At 44.9% G+C, this 22,916-nt stretch overlaps 1 protein-coding gene and 1 long non-coding RNA gene across 3 annotated transcripts in view; one reads left to right on the forward strand and one right to left on the reverse strand.

Annotated features, from left to right (window-relative positions):
• Positions 1–22,916, reverse strand: part of PPP1R14C (protein phosphatase 1 regulatory inhibitor subunit 14C) — an 81,735-nt gene that overhangs the window by 44,724 nt on the left and 14,095 nt on the right. The window lies entirely within an intron of this gene.
• LOC116588066 lies at positions 11,766–15,348 on the forward strand. Its single transcript, XR_004284769.1, has 3 exons — positions 11,766–11,848; positions 13,174–13,241; positions 15,223–15,348. It is a non-coding gene; the product is annotated as an uncharacterized LOC116588066 (long non-coding RNA).

The raw sequence follows: 22,916 nt of genomic DNA on the forward strand, positions 1-22,916 counted from the left end.
GTCCTGAGCAAAGGACCACTGTCACCTTCCTGCTGGACATCACGCCCTTCCACCGGCAAGTCCCGTCTATCCTACCTCCAAAGAACACCCCATCGGCACACCCTGCCACATCCTCACCGCTAACATCTTGGTCCCCCTCGGCCCCCTCCAGCTCTTCACGACCTTTGCCACTTGCCATTCCCCACACAGCAGCCACACCGCACTTTTCAAAATTCTAATCTGCCGTCAAGTCATTTAGGAACATAACTTCCAAGTTTCTGAACGTGTCGTATAAACGTTTGTGTGACCATCGGATTAAACTATTACCAAAAGAAGAAAGATTTGAATGAACAGAGTATCTCACCACAAAACTGACAAAAGCAGCAGCAGATGTGTCTGTTCTAAACTAGAAACACTTCACGCTTTAAATCCATATGTACAAAGTTAAATTTTGACAAGATAATGAATTGTAGCAACCACCTAATGAAACAAACAAGCCCTGAGAATAATCAGACCCCTCTCTCCCTCTCTCTCTCTCTCTCTCTCTCTGCTGTGACTGAGTCTATGTTACAGTATAACATTCCACTTCAGTTTTCTCACATGGCTAAATTTTCTGTGTGAGTGGAAAAAAAAAATACTGGAAATGATCAGATTTAAATGCGGGTATTCGGTGTAAAATAGAACTTGAGGTTTAAAACAGAAAGTAATTAGTTGTGGAAATGTAAATCATACCAAGAAGTAAGGCATGTAAGAAGTAGTGAACAAATCCAGCATAAGTTAAATTTAAAAATTCAAGGCATTTTGTTTCGAGGCATTTTTGAGCTTGCCGAGCAGACACTATAAGCAAAATTCCTCTCCTGAGATGAAAAAAATTATGGGCCAGAAGTTATGGTCACAATTAAATGGTGGCAGATGAGGCCAAGGAGTACTAAGGGGATCTGGTCCCTTTATGATTCTTTTGATGGATGACCGTGTGGGGAGGAGGCGACGGAACTATGTGGGAATGATGGGGACAGGGGGGAAAGAGCCTTGGCGGGAGCACAGGTGACAGCCATGTTCACCCAGTGACAACCACTCTTTCTGTGCCTCCCACTTCACAGCACCTTTTTTTCTAGGAGATAAAAATCCTAGGCGTGTACCTTCTAATATTGAAGTTTTCTGTTCAATACACTTTTGTAATAGTAAAAAAATAAAATTCTGAACTGACCACCTCATTCCCCTGTGTCTGTGGTTTCTAACTAAACTTAAAATTCTGACTCCCTTACTTGGCCCGCAAAGTTCTCACGATATGAACCCTCTGTGTCTCCCGATTGGGCTGCGCTACGGCCTGGAACCATCTCTGGACCACGCCCCTCCTCTTCACCTCAGGTGAGCAGATTTCTCAGCCTTGGAGAATCTTCTGGGGGAAGCCCTCCCCTACCTGCTCTCTCCTTCGCTTACTCTCTGGCATACTTCTCTTTGCTGCTTCTTCCCTCAGGCTGCCGTCATTTTATTAGCCATTCTGCCACCTAACCTTAGAACCCCAGCTCCCAGCTCAGGACTGAGCCCAGAAGGGCCAGTCCCCAGAGGCTTGTTTATGCTTCTTACGGTGGATTAAAGGCCATATAAACCCTGAACACACGAAAGGTCTCAGCAAAAGCCCAATAAAATAATGAGTCAACCGAGGGGCTTTTCATGTGAATCACTCTCCTTGGAGGCCCAGCTCTAGATTACTTAGGATATTTTCTCTTCAGACAGATAGTTATTTCCTTCAAAGTGGATGAGTTCCTCAGAGCTTTGGAAGGAAAACTCCATTTGTGAAGCTTCCTGGGATTCATGCCTTTTCTCACAGACTAAATTATTTTGAATGAGGATGGAGATGCGGCATGGAACAATCCATTTGAAGAGTGACAGTAACGATTAGGAAACACTCTCTTTGTCAGCAAAATCTCTCTCTGGTCACAAGTATCTTAGTGGCCCCTTCAGGCTTGGCTGGTCCCTCTAAGGTTAGATGTGGAGTGAGACTGGCTTTGGCCAATGAACTAGGTGGTGGGAGCGATGGGTGCCCTTCCTGGTGGAAGCTTTTGGAGTCAGTGGGTGTCTCTCAGGGTCCTCGCCCTGGCCTGCTAATTACAGAAGCATGTTTCTAGATGCAGCCTCATGGGTCTGGGTCCCCGAGTGACATTGAGGAGCGGAACCCCCACATCAGGTCAACACTGGTTACACAGCTTGAGTGGGAAATACAATGTTATTATTTTTAGCTGGGAAAATTTGGGGTCACTCCTAGCCTATCTGGACTGACACAGCGAGCTGATTTGTCTCCAGTTGCCAGAATGATAAATGATCTTTCGGTTCCTGTCACAGGCAGGAGGCTGGAGAGCCACCATGCAGCAGCCTAGAGCCTCCAATACGGGGCGAGGCCAGCTCACAATCTTCCAACTAACAAGTGTTCACTGATGTGCGCTTTTCATCAGATGCTAAGCAGAGTGCTAGGGAGACAGTGGATTGTCGCTAGAAGATTCCAATGGATGCTGTGAGGAGGGTCCCCCTGACAAGCTGAACAAAGTCAGGAAAGCATGAGGTGGCTGGCAGGGTCAAGAGTATGGGGGAGATGGCCTGGGCCTCAGCGGGGGCAGCTGCACAGGTGCACGGGACAGGGTGGGTGACTCGGGGATCAGAAAAGACTACCGCAGGCCCTTTCCCAGGCAGCCACTCCCTGCATCCCCCCAGAGCCTATGCGATAGGAAGCATCACTGGTCATTTCCTACACAAAGAAAGTGACACAGAAAGAAGTTACATTAAAAAAACAAAACAAAACCCAATTACATTAAATAACACCCCAGCTGCACTGAGAGGCAAGGGCGTGAAAAACACACACATTAGAAATTAGGAAGGGTAATAATAAGCTAGAGTGGAAAGGGGAAAGGCCTGCCACATAGGGTGACAGCCGAGACCCAACCACAGGTGGCACGGTCGGCTGAGAGAAGCTGCTGGCGGCCCAGACAAGGAATCAAGCGTATGAAAGGGGAAGTGGCCATTCCAGTCCTGCTGGGGGAGTCAGGACCATGACTTCCTGCTTACTGGTCTCTCAGCTGGGCCAAAGGCATAAAGTCATCCATCCATTAACTCAGTCACCCATCCTCTGGGGCACCTGTCGTGTGTGAGTTACTGTGTGCTCCAAGATACAACAGTGAAGAAAATGGGGCTGTGGCTGCTCCGAAGGAGCCCTTCTTTCCAGTGGAGAAAACAGACCTAAACCGGAAGTGGGGGGTCGCACACAAAACGGGGTTCTCTTAGCCACATCTCGGGCAGAAAAAAAGCTCAAAACATGGGTCAAGAGGCACCTGGGTGGCTCAGTCGTTAAGCATCTGCCTTCGGCTCGGGTCATGATCCCAGAGTCCTGGGGTCAAGCCCTATATCAGGCAGTAAGCCTGCTTCTCCCTCTCCCACTCTCCCTGCTGGTGTTCCCTCTCTCGCTGTATCTCTATCAAATAAATAAATAAAATCTTTAAAAAAAAAAAAAGATTTTCTCAAAATAGTAAAAAAAAAAAAAAAAAAGAAAACAACAACAGCAAAAAAACACAGGTCAAGTGGATGTCACCCAAATGCAAGATGTGGTAAATCACACCCTGTGGTCACAAGGGGAATGAGGCAGGGGAGGGGACAAAGGGCCAGGCATCCATATTCATCAGAAGGTGACAGGAAGTGCTCACCCAACAGAAGTCAGACTTGCCCCTGAGCAAGAGGCAGAGTCTGTGAGTAAGACAGCTCCCACACTCCATGCATGAGCCACTGCAGCTGGACATCGTAACAGGCACAACGATGAGCATCACATACCACATGCTACCTGGGACACCTGTTCACCAGGTGTGGTGTTCACAACACTCTGACATGACACCACCCCTGCAAATTAGTTCCTGGAGAGTACAGATATTAACTTCTGAGTCCATCTAGATCAAAAGAGAAAATACCCAATTTAGCTTGTCAAATTCGACAACTCTTCTTCGAAAGCTCAAAGAATCGCTCCCCTGACATCAAAAAGGACCACTCAAAATGAGAGAAATGTGTGAAGAGTCAAAAGATGAGCATTACACCACAGCACATCCCTTCACTAAGGGATGTTGCTAAGTTGTTGACAATAAATAGGCTTAAAAAATAAAGTTAAATTGAATTAAATTGAGAGGCTTGTAAATGTTTGCCTCAATATGAATTTGATATAAACCACTGAATCTTTTCTATGCTGTGCTTACTTATTTCAAGAAATTCCCCAGTCTGATGATTCAGGTAGAAACCCTCACTCAGATGTTAGACAGTTAGGTCTGTAATGACTCTACACCATGACATGTGGAAGCACTTTTCTGAACATTGAACTTGCCTGAATTCTTAAAACAAAATGCAAAATTTTATTTTCCATTCTATTTCTTTTCTGTCAAGGTAGAGAGTTACAGTTGGATTTATAAACCCATTTTCCCCAACTCATTTTCCTTTTTTATAATTTTCAGGCTAACTGTACTATAGAAAAGTCAACTGAAATTTATAACTAACATTAGCCACAGTGGCTTGCTAACAGTCCAAGATAACTCAGATTAAAAAAAAAACAATCACTCCCTTTCAAAAGTGAAAAATGTAAGGTACCACAGTAATCAGGAAAAGCTATAATCCACAAACCAGCCAAATATTTATGCTTTAAGTGGGTATTTATGGAGTTCTACAATTATATTGTGCTTTCTTGGTGAAAGGTACTATACTCTGCACTACATTCACACCATATCATCTCATTTACTCATCACAGTGACCCTGTAACGTAGGTACACACCTATATTATTCCTATTTTATATTTGGAGCAAGGTACCCAGCTTGGAGTTGATAGAGCCAGATTCAAACCCAGCAGGTCTGGAAGGACAGGGTGCACCTTCAGCCACCATTCTAAGATTATTCTGTTTTTGACCATAACCTAAAGATCTATACATACCAACTGATTTGGTGAAAGTGGCTGAATTCAGTCAAGTAACAAAACCAAGCTTTCTTTTTCTTTAATATAATTTGCACCCAGGCTAGTTAGCGGTACAACCCAGATCAGACATAGCACTTCTAAAAAACTAATTCATATTCTACCCCAGCATCGTGTTTCTCACTTTATCTAGCAACTGCTATGGGAGAAGAAGAAGAAAGAGGTAAACATATTGCAAACCATTTACTGCACAGAGTAATTTTATTTCAAGTCTTAAATTAGAGAAGCAATGAAAAAGAAAACCTGTCATAGCTCCAAATCCAAAATAAATCAAGTCACATTAATGAAAGATCTTAACAAAGATACACTCCAAGCGTGCTCTGTTTGTCAGAAAGATAGCTCACACAGACTCCAAGCCAACATCAGCGGCTCAGCTCTCCAGCATGCTACAATCAAGGCGAAGGACAGAGCATCTTCTTATATCCGGAAACAAGACAGCTAGGTTCATATGTGTTGTTTTTCCTAATTAAGTTATAAGCAAGAAAACCATTACGTGCCAGAAACCATTTCGTAGTGGGCTACCTGGGGAACGGGAAGCGGACAAAAAGGGAAGAGCTAGGACGACAGAAAAGAACTATGTTCATTCACAGTTAAGTATTCAAGACAAGATTTTTCAAATGTTCTGCCATACTTTTAAAATGCCTCCTCTCGGGACAACCTGAATCTCAGAGCAGAAAGGAAGGAAGAGGCCCACTGGCAACCCCACCACTCACCCTGAAAAAGCACAAATATCCATTGCGCCAAGCAGGAGCTCGGGTGCGTGGCAGGCTAGGCAATGCACACCCAGAATCTCTCCTAAAAACGCAGCCTTGCTGGAAGCAGCCAGCTACTTCCTGGCAAATAGATGAAAATAGAGGGAATAAAAATTTCAATTCTGGGGACGCCTAGGTGGCTCAGTCTGTTAAGCGCCAGACTCTTGATTTCTGAACAAGTCATGATCTCAGGGTCATGAGATCAAGCCCCGAGTCAGTTCCGCGCTGGGTGTGGAGCCTGCCTTAAGGTTCTCTCTCTCCCTCTGCCCCTCCCCATCCTGCATGTGCTCTTTCTCTCTCTCTCTAAAAAAAAAAAAAAAAAGTAATTAAAAGAGTTGCAATTCTGAAGATAGAGACACTTGATTTCACCTAAAATACACACACACACACACACCACACTTACTTCTAAATTTAAATCTGACCATTACTTCCAAAGGGAGAAGCTGTGGTTTCTCTACCTTCCTGTCACCCAAATCAACCTAAACTTTGACATTCTGTCCTTATTTCATATGCACGGTGACAAGAATGTGGACACTGATGAATTTTCCTAGTGATGATGCAGAGTATCACTGTCACATCCTGTTTCACCCAGAGCCCCTCTTACACCTGCGGATGTGGTCCAGGATCACTATTCAACACTAAAAACGCACCGCTCCGAACAGGCTTCCTTCAAATTCAAACCTGCAGTCTGCCCACTCCACACGCTACTCCCCCAGCCACACTGCTGGTGACAGTCCTAAAAACCTCTGCAATCATCCTCATGTCACTCACATCAAGGAGCTTATTACAAAGACTGTGTTCCCTGTGTCACCCACCGAAGGGACCCCAGGTAGGTCCTCAAGACACACACTCAAAGCAGCTACTCCAAGAAGGGCTTGTGTGGCTGGGACAACATTTGCCGCAGAGAAACCAACCAAAGGCGAACTTGGGAGCTCGTGAGGTTTATCTGCAAATGTAGAGCACCGTACGCAGCCCCGCAGAAGATACAAAACTACCCCACACCTTACACCCCAAAAGGCTTGCATTTCACTAAAGCACTCTCCCCAAACATGACCAGGTGTAGCTCTCGTGATATGCTTTCATGGAGGGAGTACTAAAATTACCCCTTTTGACAGATGGAGAAACTGAGACTTGTCCTATGTCCACAGTAACATAGCTGGAGGGGCAGTCCAGACCTTTCTCCGTTGCTACTCCTCTGCCTCAACTCTAGAAACAGCTGACATTTCCTGAGCGCTTACCATCAACGAGACACTATGATAAACGCTTTATTACATAGAACACCTTGGTTCACTCACAACATCTCATTACCCACTATTTGACAAGTGGAGAAACCAAAGAACAGAGAGGCCAAGTGATTTCCCCAATTGCACAGTCAGTGTGACTCAAACCACATCTTCCTCACACTATGGTTGGCATTATTCTTGGGTTTCATCACGCCTATTCTAAAAATACTAATAAGCTTGTTTCATCTCATGGATGTAAGAGTCACCGTGGATAGAACCAATTATTTGTAACAGTCTGAAAAGCAACAAGGCTTAACATGAGACAAACACCTCAGATTCAGAGACTAACAAATGGTAAAGCTACAGAGTTAGCTTCCATTTCAAAAGACCCTTGTGGGGGCGCCTGGGTGGCTCAGTGGGTTAAAGCCTCTGCCATTGGCTCAAGGTCATGATCTCAGGGTCCTGGGATCAAGCCCCGCATTGGGCTCTCTGCTTTAGTGGGGAGCCTGCTTTCCCTTTTCTTCTCTGCCTGCCTCTCTGCCTACTTGTAATCTCTGTCTGTAAAATAAGTAAATAAAATCTTTAAAAAAAGAAAAGAAAAGATAAGGCCCCTGTGGCCAAGCCCCCAGGTCTAGACACTTATTGGGACTCTCCACACAGGGTAGTCCATCCTCCTCACTGTGAGGATGAAGGCCTCTGTGGGTGGTCCCTCTTCCCTGGGTCTCTTCCCATGCCTCCCCATGCTGGCTCTACTCTTAGGACAGGCAGACCCCACAGGCCTCTCTTCATCTCAAGAGGAAGTGAATCGGGAGGGTATTTTAGGAAGCAGAACAGAGCTTTGAAAAGGACTGCACTCATAGTAACAGGCAGACTCTAGAAAGCGAACAAGTGCAGCTGGCTGGCTTTCCCTGGAGAGCTCGCCCTGCCTGCGGCATCCACTGTTTGGAACCCATCCTCCGAGAGGTACCTCCAAGAGGATCTCATTTTTCTCCTTTTCTGTGAATGATGAGTCACCTGTAAGATCTGAAAATCCGCATATCAGATGTGGATGCCTCCAGACCTCCCTGAGCTGGGTCGGGGTTGGAGAGAAACCACTAGGAGCCACACTCTCCTCTTGGGTGATCACTTCAGTGCACTCACACGGTAACCAATGGCACAAAGATCCTCTGTAGTATTTCTGGACACAGAATTTTGTATTGCCATGATAATTTTGAAAGCCAGGTATAATCTTATCTTTAATGATTCCCAAAAAACAAGAGAGGAAACAGAGAGCAATCAAGGTGATGCGTCTATTACATGGTTAGGTCAGACACACAGCCATTTCTTTGGTTGAGATGTTTCCAGTAGGTCTATGAATGAATTGCACTGACTTAAGTTGAAGTTGAAGGAGGGAGCTAAAGAGGCTCATGCATATTAAGAGAGTAACAAGTCTCCACCACTGTAACTCCTTTCCCCTCCAGGGATCACCCAGAGATCCTTGAGCTGGTCCTGCCTCTCTCCGTCATCCCACATAGGGCTCCCATTGACCTTGTGGCCCCAACACCCTCCCCTGCCCACATGTGGTGTTTCCTCCAGCCTTTCTACATGAGCTGGGTTATCAGCCAGGCCATCTGGATGCTTCCTTCACCTAGGTCTCCCCACAAGGATCCCAAGTGGGCCCGAGACTGGTCAATGTAAGCCTTTCCAATATGGTGCCTATCCCCGATCACAGGACACAGACAGACAGGAGGACACAAAACCTCCACACAAAAGCCCCACAGTATCTACTGGGGTGGTGAGGTGCCACACGGGGGTCAGGAGACACACACATAAAGCCCTCTAGGAGATGATGGTCACAGCACTCAAATTGTGGCAGAAAGCATGTTCATGAGTAAGGTAAAACATCAGACTGATGAGCAACTGGACAACTGCCCAGAAAAGAGGGAAGACATAGACCGCAAAGAGAAGCCCATCTCCTTGGCTGGCAATGCGGTCTTGGTAGTGAGGTCTGTCCCCATCTCCTCACTAGGAGAGTCACTGGACAGGTGGGCCTCTGGGGTTCTGATGTAGGTCTGATCAGTCCCATTAAGGTAGCTCCCCCAACCCACACTCTAGCTCCCTCTGCCAGGAAGACAGGGACAGGAATGCACAGAAAGGAGAAGAGAAAAAAAGCCTAGGCATGAAACCATTCCATGTTCACAAAAGCTCTATCACCCGGGACACTCCACACATGACCCCGTGTTGTCAACAGAGAGAGGCGAGTCCTCCGTCACACTGGCAAGAATTCTCACTTCTTATCTACCAAGATAGTTCCCTTCCCAATATAAACCTGGCCTGAAGGTGCCACTAAGACCCATATATAGGCCCAAATTATCATTTCATTTTCCATCTCTTCTTCCCAGGTTGCTTCACAGAAACAACAACAGGTAGAGAGAGAAGCAGTATATCTTAGTTCTTCCAGAACTTTCAAGATGCATCTTTTTTTTTTTTAAGATTTTATTTATTTATTTGTCAGAGAGAGAAAGGGAGAGAGGGAGAGAGAGCAAGCACAGACAGAATGGCAGGCAGAGGCGGAGGGAGAAGTAGGCTCCCTGCCGAGCAAGGAGCCCGATGTGGGACTTGATCCCAGGACGCCAGGATCATGACCTGAGCCAAAGGCAGTTGCTTAACCAACTGAGCCACCCAGGCATCCCCAAGATGCATCTCTTGAAGCAGAAGCTCATTCCCATTCTGGCTGTCACACGGCATCTGGGAAAGGCCCGCTTCCTTTCCACTGAGTGTTAAGGCTGGCTTACTGGTGTCTGGAGGGCAATGTGGAGTCAGAAACTTCTAGAACAAAACCACCCAGAGAGAGATCTTGGGAAGTAGGTTTAAGTTGTAGGCTGGGTAACATGGACGTTAGAATTTCTGGTACAGAGAAGGCAGCGAACAGGACGTGGAGTTAGGAACACAGGAAGCCAGAAGCCGAAGGCTGGCTGACACACAGGGCCAACGTGGGCTACTTGCCTGGTGGGACTGCCTTAAATAATTGGCTGTTCCTAGTGATCCAGCTTCCCATTTCCCAGGGCGGTCTCATCGGTCAGTATGAAGCCCACTTCCTCCCCCACAGGGTCCTCCACAGCACAGGAGTCTCCTGATTCAGCCCCTCCTTCCAGTCCTCTGTTAGACGGACCTCTGTGGCAATGACAGGGGCCTGCCCTTCCATGGGTCTCACTCCCAGTAACACTTAAAAGAACATCTCGTTTCTATGAAATGAAAGAGTGTGTCTGAATGGCAACGAGTTGAAGACGATCACAAACCTCTGCCGGCTCCAAGACATGAATCCACTGATTCACCTAAACATCACAGGAAGAAACAGATTATGCATTCGACCAACAAGTCCTTCAAACAAACTAAGGAAGCTGTCACAATTACTGAGCCCAATTACCTCCTCGGCACTTTAAATAAGACCGCATGGAGTGCGGCATCTGGGGGGCTCAGCGCATTAGGTGTCTGCCTTCGGCTCAGGTCATGATCCCAGGGTCCTGGGATGGAGCCCCACCTCAGGCTCCCTGCTCAGCAGGGTGTCTGCTTCTCCCTCTGCCCCTCCCCCCCAACTCTGCTCCTGCTCTCTCTCTCTCTCTCTCTCAAATAAATAAAAGCTAAAAAAAAAAAAAAAAAAAAAGATCGCACAGATAGAAACAGGATGTTGCTTTTCTGTCATCTCTTGACACCAAGACCTACAGTCATGGGGAAAGGCCAAGTTAGACTGAATGATAAGCCGCAAAGCTGGAAAAAAGACAAGAGGTGGTTGCCGAGGGAGCCAGACACAAATTGTACCAAGGGTGACCTGCCTCAAGCTTAGTTTTTAGGGGCAATTGCTGGCTTGGTAACTCAAGGAGGCCGTGGGGCACCCCTGCAGAGAGGGCATCCTTCCACACTGTTCTGTCCAGATTAGCCAACAGGGTGGCTGAAAACATTGCATGGGCTCCTCAATCCCAACCCCCGCCGGCCCCAGCCCCTCACCTCCTAGAGCCCGACAGGGTCCCTCCTATTCACTGTTATCAGGAGAACTCCTTCCCCAAAAAACCAGGTAATGAGTCAAAAGGAAAAACCTACAAGAAAGGGGAAAAAAAAAGAAAAGGGCAGAGGCATGTCGGGCCAGTACTCTAAAAAGCCACAGTGGAGTTGTGAATTCTTCTTGAGCAGAGGAACTTATGACTTAGGTGTGGCAGCTGTGGGGATCCTGCTGCCAAAGAGAGAGAACCTTGGAATGTTCGGGACCCACCAGAGCAATCGCAACCAGCAAGCCAAACATCAGTTCCAAATACCAGAGGTATGCTTGTGGTTAAACCGCATTACCCAAAACAGGCCACGGGTATGACATCCAGGTTTTATTTTAACTGATTCTAAGAAAAACACCAGCCTTAAACCTAGCAGAGTGAGAAGCCATGTGCTATGGTGACCCGATAACACAGGGTTAGATGCTGTAAAATGATTAAGCATTAGAACAGAGAAAACACACAAAGTAGGAGTTCTGATAATGCCCTACCACCCCCCACCCCCGGTCCTGGGGGGACCAAATCCCCACCCAGAAAATGCCAGAGCAACTTCCTTGCATTTAGAAATCCTCCACACTTGGGAGCTTGCCTTTATTTGGGTTTTTAATTGGTAAAGTATTGTATTACAAAGGAAGTTACTAAGCAGTCCTAAAGAGCAAGAAGTTAAAGATTTATAAAGACTCACACTGGCAATGAACTCACTTAGAAAAAAAAAAAAAAAAGACACTCAGCACATCAAAGTTCTGTAGTCTTTGTAAATGACCTCTGACCTCACAAAAAGAAGAGGTGAGTTCTGAGGCCACTGTGACCCCACTGAAGGAGACCCAGGAGATCCAGCCCACAGGGGACAGTCCTTCCTGCCCACCAGCTCCTCTGTGTATCTCAGTGAGTTACTGATCTCTCTGTGCCTCTGTGCCTCGTTCCTACCCTTTTAAAATGGGACTGATGAAAATATGCGCCTCAGATGCTTGTTAAGAGGGATGAAGAGTTAATGTGGCAGGTGGGGGTGGTGGCACTGGGTGGCTCAGTCGGTTAAGCAACTGCCTTTGGCTTGAGTCATGATCCTAGGGTCCTGGGATCGAGTCCTGCGTCGGGTACCCTGCTCAACGGGGAGCCTGCTTCTCCCTCTCCCTCCGCCTGCCGCCCCCACTGCCTGTGCTCTCTCTCTCTGTCAAATAAATAAATAAAATATTTTTTAAAAAAGAGTTAATGTGGGAAAGGCCTTAGAATTGAGCCCAGAATCTAAATAAACACTGATGCCCATTATTATTGTTGGTTTGGGTTTTATTTGGTCAAGAGTGATTCAATGCCACAGCAGCTCCATAAGCAAAGCTCGAGCCATCAATATTATCTTTCAAATAGAATGAGACACTCTTCACTATTTATTATCAAGTGATATTCCAGGAAATCACACTTAAAACATTTATTCAACAGAGACTGTACACTGGACTTTTTGGATGACATAATACATTATAAACCAAAGTTCCCTGGAAAACAGTATGGAGATTCCTCAAAAAGTTGAAAATAGAGCTACCCTATGACCCAGAAACTGCACTAGGGGGATTTACCCCAAAGATACAAATGTAGTGATCCGAAGGGGCACGTGCACCCCAGTGTTTATGGCAGCAATGTCCACAATAGCCAAACTATGGAAGAGCCCAGGTGTCCATAAATAGGTTAATGGATAAAGAAGATATTGTGTGTGTGTGTGTATACACACACACTACACAACAAAATATTATGCAGCCATCAAAAAACTGAAATCTTGCCATTTGCAATGACATGGACAGAACTAGAGGATATTATGCCAAGCAAAATAAGTCAACCAGAGAAAGACAATTATCATATGGCTCACTGATATGTGGAATTTAAGAAACAAAACAGAGGATCATAGGGCAAGAGAGGAAAAAATAAGACAAAACCTGAGAGGGAGACAAACCATAAGAGGCTCTTAATCATAGGAAATAAACAGGTTTTCTGGAGTCTCTACCCACCTCCCCCTCCAGCAAACCTGTTTATTTCCTATGGGGTAACCGGGTGATGGGCATTAGGGGCATTAGGGAGGACATGTGATGTAATGAGCACTGGGTATTATATAAGACTGATGAGTCACAGATCTGTACTTCTGAAACCAATAATATATTATATGTTAATTTTTTTAAGTTAAAAAAATAATAAAATAAAAAATTAACCAAGTTCCCACTCTCTAGGAGCTTACAGTCAAATTGGGAAGATTAGATGCACACCCATAAGAAATCACACACACAGGAAGCATATGGTAAGTGCCAGCTGAGAGATAAAGCCTTTATTCTAATTGATTTATAAGTATTAAGAAGGCTGGGTAAACAAACTGATTTCAGTCTAAAATGAAAAAAATAACTCTTGGAAATGAGATTTCAGTTTGGCTTTGGAGGATGAGTAGAATCCTCACTAAAAAAATGGAAGGGTTTGGTGAAGAAATGTGGGAATGGCATGAGCAAAACTCACGGGGCCATCTTGAATTTGAGACGAGAGACTGGAGTGCTCAAGAACTTAAGGTCCACAGTTACACTCTCTCAGTGCAAATCCTTGTTCAACTACATACTGGCTGTGTGACCATGGCCAGTTACACCCGTTTCTATGCCTCAGTTTCTAACTGGTCTCCTTCATAGGTACTGCCCTAAAGACCGAGTAAGATAAATAATGAAAGAACATAGTTCCTGCACACAGCAGGACTCAAGGTTGGCAACTGTGAGATAGGAAGCAATGTTAGGGAGGCTGCCAAGAGATCCCCCCGTCTGCAGAAGAGGGCCAAAGTAGAATCTGGGAAGTAGTGCAAAATCATGTTTGAAGGGTTAGAAAAGAGGCTGTGAGGAGCTCAGCTTTCAGCCAGGAAGGGTCTGAGCTACCTCAAAGGGGTCCATTTTCCGATGGTTCCCTGCCCGTTCTGGGCAGCTCCCAAGAAGGTCAGAGAATCTGGGGACAGGAATCCAATAGTAATATACCAGGGTCCACAAGCGAGTTAGTAGTAAGTAGCTGAGGCTAAGCTCAGGCACTTCCATGAGAATGGAAAAGCAGGGCGGGTATAAGGGACTAGATTAGGTGGCTGAGAGTGGGTGGGACATGAGAGGAGCCAACGACAAACACCACCAGATGCGATCTGATAGATCCTGGATTGGGTCCTGCTAGAGAAAAAGGACATTAGTGGAAAAAACCCCAGGGAGATAGGAATAAAGACTGTGGTTGAGCTAATAGTATTATACCAGTGTTGACTTCTTGGTTTTCATAAATGTACATGAAAAAATGTCAACATTGGATGTTAACATTGGATGTTAACATTGGTGACAGGGGAACGGGAAAACTCATCAGTGTCTCTGCAATTCTTCTGTAAATCTAAAATTACTTCAAAAACAAACACAACCCAGGTCTGTTGGGGTGATTCACCACACCATCAATAAAAAGAGGGAAGCCATAGCAAGTGCCAGTTTGGCCTTAAGATGATTTGACTGAGTGACACTAAGAGCAATATGGCTGATGCTAGACCCAGGAGATACCCAAGCATGGGATGTGAGAACCTGACTTCACCCCCACATCTGGCCACCTGATGAAGCTGGATGAATCTGGCCTTTTAGGGACACGGAGCAGCCTGACTGTCCCTTCAGATTCCTTGCCGGGAGCCCATCTCTGCACCCATTATGCACAGCACCCACACACCCACTGCTTTCATGTTACAGATCTGTGCCCACCAGGAGAGATGTCAGATAGGATTTACAAAGAATTTTATCTTCAGACTAAGGAGCTTCTATTTTGAGGCCCATAATAAACCAAGTCTTCTTAAGGAAAGAAGAAATATCCATAACACCAACTCCCAATAGCCCAAAGGAAGAAGAATCACAAGCTGGTGAGCAGAACAGAGCTGGGCTTCAGATTCAGGTATGCCTTGCTCTGCAGGCCATGTGCTTCCCACCACTCTACAGGGCCCCATATGGGAAGTCTAGTGTGGTCTGCCACATTAACACACACACACCAAAATACAGCTTTACAGAAGAGCTCTACCACGTCATAAAGGCACCAGTGCCCCAGGGTTAGAAAGATCTAGAAAGCTGTCTGGTTTCATTAGCCCAAGAGAATCAAATATTTCCTATCTATAGGAAATTAAAATATTAGTTCTGAATGTCAGAAATACCATATAATGAGTATATATGGATATATATATAGGTTTTATATATATACATACCTATGAATATATAATAAGCCTGTATAATAAATATCCTTTATAGATGGGTGTTGAAACAGTAAAATAAACTCTTCATCAAAAAATCGGAACTACAAACCACCCACCACATAACAAGCACTAATAAACATTTGCTGATTTTACTTAATGACATGGAGGTCTTTGAATGAATCTTTTCCCAATAAAACATGTCTTGTCCTAAATCATGAAATCAGGAATCATGTTCTTTTCATGAGAATGAAGCTGGAGAGCAACAGAGAAAGACACTAAATTCCAGGGATGGTTTGGGGCGGAGAAGCCCGTGTCCGTCCACCGTCAAGCGCAAAGGTCAGCGGTAGATTCTGTATCAAGACAGGAGAAACCTGAGCGGCGGAAGCCTGGGACTATCCTTTCACTGGCTGTAGATGGAATCCAAGTGGCGGGTGAAGAGGTCAGAATGGATGGGGGGGGTCTCTCTTAATTAAAGGTTTCTGGGATTCTCTTGGAGAGTTGGTTGGATTGTGGTTATGCTCGGATAAGATGGTGTCACCTCCCTCAGCTACAAGGGACTGGGTATGTGCTGGAAACGGCTCACAGCTGACGAGAGACAACTGTTAACCTTCCAGGGATTTTATGAGCCAACTACCAAGCACAGCCCCTGAAAATTAAATTATATAAACATATAAGGAAGTTAGTGACAAGTAAAATAAAGTTAATACATGCTCAAAGTTTAGCACTTTTTAATGACTTCATTACCTTTCACTCCAGTCTACACTTCGGAGGTTGCTTACATCTACTGGGTCTATATGGAGGAAATATTCGGCCCTGCTCTGCTCCACACTCAGTGACTTCACAGTGGTAGCCTGAGATCAAATTGGTGGTGGTGGTGGGGAGGGGCGCTAATCCACACCAACAAAAGGCACAAATGCTATAAATCAGGGTTGGCTGGTTGGTTGGTTTCCTGAGGACCAGCTGTTGAACATTTACCAGCAACCCACGGGATACCTGTGTCCTTCAGAGACAAATGGGAAACTGCACTGTGTTGGGCAGGGGCGGGGGAGGGGAGGAAAAGCAGTTGGGCAGGGGAGGGAGGTGGAGGGACCAGGGTAAGGAAGAGTGGGGAGAGAGAACAGCAGGAAAGGAAGCAAGAAGCGCGAGACAGAGAGAGGGGGAGAGAGAGGAAGAGAGAAGGAAGAGAGAGAGAGAGAGAAAAAAATACTTATTATCCTGAGGAAAACAATGGTTCTCTATAAGCAAGTTATTTTAGATAAACTACACTGGGCCTCTTTTTCTGAAAATCTCTCTAACATATTACTCATGTGTCTGCCTTCTGAAGCAGAGGCTACCAACAGAATTAGTATTTTCTTAATGACTCAGGTCAGCTCTGTGAGCAGACGTTCCTTTGTGCTGCATTATTACCCTCCAGGCCACTGGCACGCATGGAGCTCTTTCTGTCTTCTGTGAGACGGCTCCAATCTTCTGAGCTTTTTATAGATTCTCTGTCAACCCCTCACCGTCAGGCTGTCAGCTGTCACTAGGAGACTTTCTCCCAGTACTTCAAGCGAGCAGCATGGTGTGCGGCTTCTAGAGCCTGGTGAGCTAAGAAGTCAGGAGGTCAAGCTTGTTGGAATTGTGGCTCAAGGAAGAGTCGACGTGCTCTCCCCAGCCCAAGACCCCCCGCCAAGAAATGAAAACATAAACTGCAGGGCAGCTCCTCAGGTTCTCGAAGTCCCACATCTGCCTTCTCCCAGGTTCTTTGCTGTGTTTGAAATGGCTGAGGTCGCAGAATTAGTGGCCTCGGGATAGCTGAGGTTTCACTAAATATACTACACGTTCAAGGAGAGAAACTAAAAACAAAACAGAGCCAACGTTGACTAATAAGAAAGCAAATAAAAGTTCTATCAAGTAAGTGACAGTCGATAGCACAGACACCCTGTTCTCTTTGCCTGAGGCAGAGGGCAGAGCCAGCCATGGCCCGGCTCCCTGGCTGTCTCTTCCAGAGTCCACAAAGGGCTCCGAACAGGAGGAACTGGAAACCATCAGAAACAGGCAGCAGTAGGCGAGAAAGAGCTGACAGGGGCAGCCCCACCTTCCAGCAGCTAATGCCAAGCGCTGGCCCCAGCTTAGACCATCAGCCCACCCCACCACGCCTCATGAACACCCCTGGGGGGAGGCAAGGAGCAGAGAGGTCCTGTGATGTGAACCAGGGCCCTACCATAACCGAGCAAGATGGCGGCCATGGAGACACCATCCATAGACAGGCCCCCTGATGGACAGGTACCAGCAACAGCGGCCCTCAGCATGCCCCCCATTTGTAGTGCAATCTGATGTAAGGACAACTAACTGGCCCCTTCTGGGCACAATGCCAGCCTCCAGAAAACACACGTCTCCATTACACTGGATGTGGTCTTGGGGCTGGCACTAAATTCTGAAAATAAGGAAAGCATTTAACTGCTCATTGAATCCACTAATAGTGCGCTTTTTTAAAAATAAATAATGTGCTTTTTAAAAAAAAATTTTAATCACTTTTCTTTTGTAGGGTTCAATTTGTTTTAAAATATTCTGATAGCAACATAAAAGTTCTAATGCTTAGGCCTATTGCCTGTTTACCCAGACTGTCACACACAAAAAATTTTAAATAACTACAATAGAATAAGCTATCTTAGCAATAGAAGAAAATTCCAAAAATTGCCCTTCTTGTACTGAGTATTTAACTTGTAAAGAAAGAAGCATTTAGCTTATAAAGAAAGAAACAACAAATATTCTAAAATTAAAAATGGAAACTCTGGAAGGAATCCCATTATTTAGTAGTTCTCCTTTATGCCTGGTACACAGTAGACCCATAACAAATTTTATTGGGTGGCTGGCTGGATGGTTGAATAGATAGAGTACTACCGACTGGATGGTCTGAAGTTAGCTGACCATCCCTAGGACTTCCACCAGCAGGATGACTCCAAAACCATATTGGGGCATGTTGAAGAAATACAATTAACTAGTTAAGTAAAGTCTTTTCTAAAATGAAATCTGAGTATCTTTTCTTTGAGCCTGAGCCTAGGGACTTTAAATGCACTTGTCTAAAGGCAAGTTCAGACCTGCCCCTTGAATAGTTGATATTTACTAACCATTTACCATTTTAGTGTACGGGTCACCGTGCCAGGAAATGAAAATGGAAGTATTGTGAGCAAGACGGGAAGGCTTAACCCAACATTAAAACACACTCAGCAGAATCTGTAACAGACCCACAGAGAAGCGGTCCCCTGATTTGTGACAATAGTGCACTGGAGAGAGGATGACACTTAATGAATGGTACAGGGTCAACTGGAGGGGAAAAAATGAATCTTGATCCCTACCTTATACCATAAAAATCAATTTCAGATAGATTACAGATCTAAATATAAAAGGTAAAACAGCGAAGCTCCAAAAAGTAACATACAAGAACATCTCCATGACCTTGAAGCAAAGATTTCTCCAACAGGATGCAAAATGCAGAAAACTGGTAAACTGAACAATATTACTATTAAAAACATCTATTCATCAAAAGACACTTACCATTACAAGAGTGAAAAAAAAGGCAGCTCACAAGGTGGGAGAAAATACTCAAACAAAACGTTATTTCTGACCAAGGATGCTTATCTAGGATGTATAAAGATTAGTAGCCAGGATTCATAAAAATCAGTAAGACTGATAACTCCACTCAACATTTTACTTTTCAGTGGGCCAAAGATTTGAATAGGCACTTCACAAAGAGAATCCCCAAAGTATCAATAAGCGTATGAAAAGGGGCTGAACTTCCTAAGTCCTTGGGTAAATGCCAACTAAAACCCCAATGTGATGGTCTCCCTAAGAGTGAAAATGAAAAAGAGAAAGCACCAAGTGTTGGCAAGGATGGGAAACAACTGGTCGTCTCCTTACCTCGGTGGGAGTGTAAGTCAGTCTAATTACTCTTGGCTGACATATATACAATCCTCTGGAAATATACAGTCTGCAAAGCCAAACATATGCACTCCTACTAAGCCAGCAATCTCGCCACGATGCGTAGAACCCAGCAGAAACGCAGGCATATGTTCACCAAAAGACGTGTGCGGTAACGTTCACAGCACCTCGATTCGGAACGGCCCCAAACTGGAAACCTTTCAAATGCCCATGAGAAGCAGAACAGATGAAAAAGAAATGTGACCACTCACACGTGGAATGGGATGGCCACTAAAATGAGCAAACTTCAGTGACATGTACCCCCAGGGCCTTTGCACCGCTGCAGTCATCTCTCATCATGGAGGTTCAGGTGCCCGTGTGACCGCTTGCCTGGGGAGGCTCATCCTTGGTCCCACCAAACAGGCCACAGTGTACCTTTATCCCCCAGGCCTGTTCTGTTTCCTTCACAGCACTTCTCCTGAGACGAACCCACTTTGGTTTGCTTACTGTGTTTGTGTTTGGAGCACAGACTCTTGGCTCCTTTGGTTCACTGCAGGGTCCCCGGCACCTGGGCCCTGCTGTCTGGCATAGTTACCCTACTGATCTGAAGCTTATATCCACAGAACAGCCTGCATGCAAATATGTGTATCGGGTATATTTATAATTGCCCAAAACCCAAAGCAATCAAGATGTCCTCCAACAGCCAAATGGACAAATAAAATGTGGTACATTTATACAATGTGACATTATTCAGTTATAAAAAGAGCTGAGCTACCAAGTCACAAAAAGACATAGATGATTATTAAATGCCTATTGCTAAGTGAAAGAAGCTGGGCTGAAAAGGCTTTATACTGTCTGGTTCCAGTTCAATGCCCTTCCAGAAAAGGCACAACTACAGCAATGCTAAAAAGATTGGCGGTTATCAGGGGCTTGGGGAGAAGCAGAAAGAGCTGAATGGGTGAGGCACAGGAGACTTTTTTACGGCGATATTATTCTATGTGTTATTGTTTTTTATTATTAATTTTTATTTTTTATTAACATATAATATATTATTAGCCCCAGGGGTACAGGTCTGAATCATCAGGTTTACACACTTCACAGCACTCACCATAGCACACACCCTCCCCAATGTCCCCAATGTCCATAACCCAACCACCCTCTCCCTACTCCCTCCCCCCGGCCACCCTCAGTTTTGTTTTGTTTTATGGTTTGTCTTGTTTCAATTATTCCTTTCCTACGCCCCAAACTCCCCACGTTGCCTCTCAACTTCCTCATATCAGGGAGATCATACGATACTTGTCTTTCTCTGATTGACTTATTTCACTAAGTATAATACCCTCTAGTTCCATCCACGTTGCCGCAAATGGCAAGATTTCATTTCTTTTGATGGCTGCATAGTATTCCATTGTTATTCTATGTGATATTGTGAGAGTACACATGACACTCTGCATTTGTCGAAACCCAGAGAACTCTACAGTGCAAAGAGTAAGTCTTTCGTATGCACATAAAAAAAAATCATTTAGGGGATTGGGGGATCTCAGGAAGGGATGCAGAATGTGCCAAACCAATCTTACCAAGGACACCATGATTTCCCAAAGCGTTACTAGTGCTTAGTCAGCAAAGGTAAAGAATAGAATATGAACAAAATTGTTAGCTTACTTTTTTCTTAATAGTTGCAGTTGAAAATAAAAACATCTACTGGGTATTTACCCCAAAGATACAGATGTAGTAAAAAGAAGGGCCATCTGTACCCCAATGTTTATAGCAGCAATGGCCATGGTCACCAAACTGTGGAAAGAACCAAGATGCCCTTCAATGGACGAATGGATAAGGAAGATGTGGTCCATATACACTATGGAGTATTGTGCCTTCATCAGAAAGGATGAATACCCAACTTTTGTAGCAACATGGACGGGACTGGAAGAGATTATGCTGAGTGAAATAAGTCAAGCAGAGAGAGTCAATTATCATATGGTTTCACTTATTTGTGGAGCATAACAAATAGCATGGAGGACATAGGGAGATGGAGAGGAGAAGGGAGTTGAGGGAAATTGGAAGGGGAGGTGAACCATGAGAGACTTTGGACTCTGAAAAACAATTTGAGGGTTTTGAAGGGGCGGGGGGTGGGAAGTTGGGGTACCAGGTGGTGGGTATTAGAGAGGGCATGGATTGCACTAAGCACTGGGTGTGGTGCAACAACAATGAATACTGTTAGGCTGAAAAGAAATTTTTAAAAAAGTAAAAAAAATTTTAAAAAATAAATAAAAACCTCTTGGCTGCCTCAGAAAGGGGAGAAGGCAAAGCCCCAGAAAAGCTGCTCTTAACATGGTAAAGCTCTGTGACAGGGGAGCTGGTGTCCTTGAAGGCGGGGAGCCCTTTCCTCACAGGTGACGACAGGCATACCACGCCCACCGCCTTTTTAAAAGAACCGTAGGTTTCTCACATAAAAGGAATGCATTCATTGGTTTACACACATTGTAAACAAAATAAAAATTATAATAATGACACTAAAAGCACTATTAATATTTATTACCCATCTCTGCAGCCCTTTTTCTAGGCATACATGGAAGATAACCTATGAAAAGGACTTTGATCCAGAATGAATGTTATATATATGATAATAGATTAACACTTAACTCACATGCAATAATTCTCTTGAACTGAAAAGGTAATTCTCTTGGAGCAGCCCGGCAACATTTTTTATCCCGAGGCACTGGCAAGGTTATTCCATAATCATAAATCCTGGTGTGTGACCAAAATTTTCAACCGTGGCCTAAGACCCCTCCAAAAAAAAAAAAAAAAAAAAAAAAAAATTTTTTTTTTTTCCAAAACAAAAACTTCAAGAGCCTCTGTTCTCTTTTTGGCCAAAGAATGTATCTTTACCTTGAGTATTTGTAATAAGAAGACTGAATCGATCGTGGTAAAAAGAGCAGAGATGTTGCTAATGGTACTTTCATAAATACCACGCGCTTCTTCTGGGATGATTTTCATAACGTTATTAACCCTCAAAACATCCCTGACAGGGCTAGATCATTTAAAAGGGGAAATTAAAGGAAGCCAAGGATGACGCCTCAGAACCATACTGTGAATAAAGGCAGGTGCAGGGAGCCGGCCTCATCCTTCTGGGCAGACCAAGCCCATTTCTGCTCCAGGGCGATACCCCATCTCCCTTATAATGTGATGCCCGCACCAGGCCGGACATCTAGGCATTTGTTTATTTATTTATTTTTTAAGATTTTATTTATTTACTTATTTGTCAGAGAGAGAGAGTGCGCGCACAAGCACGGGGGGGCAGCAGGCAGAAGGAGAGAGAGAAGCAGGCTTCCCACTGAGCAGGGAACCTGATTCGGGGCTCCATCCCAGAACCCTGGGATCATGACCTGAGCCAAAGGCTTAACCCACCGAGCCACCCAAGCCAGGCATTAAGCATTTAAAAGAAACCCAAGGTCAAAACCAATAAGGGATCCTGAAATGAGACAACTTATTTCCTACCACCAGCAGGAAACCATATGTAGGAACTTTCCCATTTGTTCTGATTTTGTAAAGTGGGGCCAGAGAGAAAAAGACAGCCGGCATTCCTTGAGAAGAAGGCTGGTCTACACCCCACGCACCAGACCTGCTCAGAGCCCCCAGCCTCGCACCTGCGGCGGGGGACAGTGGCTTCATCATAATAACTGACTTGAGAACCAATACTTTGCTAAATGTTCTATGTATTCTCTGTATCTCTCTTTTTTAAAGATTTTATTTATTTATTTGCTAGATCACAGGTAGGCAGAGATGGGCAGAGAGAGAGGGGGGAAGCAGGCTCCCCTCCGAGCAGAGAGCCCGATGCAGGGCTCGATCTCAGGA

The sequence above is a fragment of the Mustela erminea genome, chromosome 4 (assembly GCF_009829155.1).
Source record: "Mustela erminea isolate mMusErm1 chromosome 4, mMusErm1.Pri, whole genome shotgun sequence".
Lineage (NCBI taxonomy): Eukaryota > Metazoa > Chordata > Mammalia > Carnivora > Mustelidae > Mustela > Mustela erminea.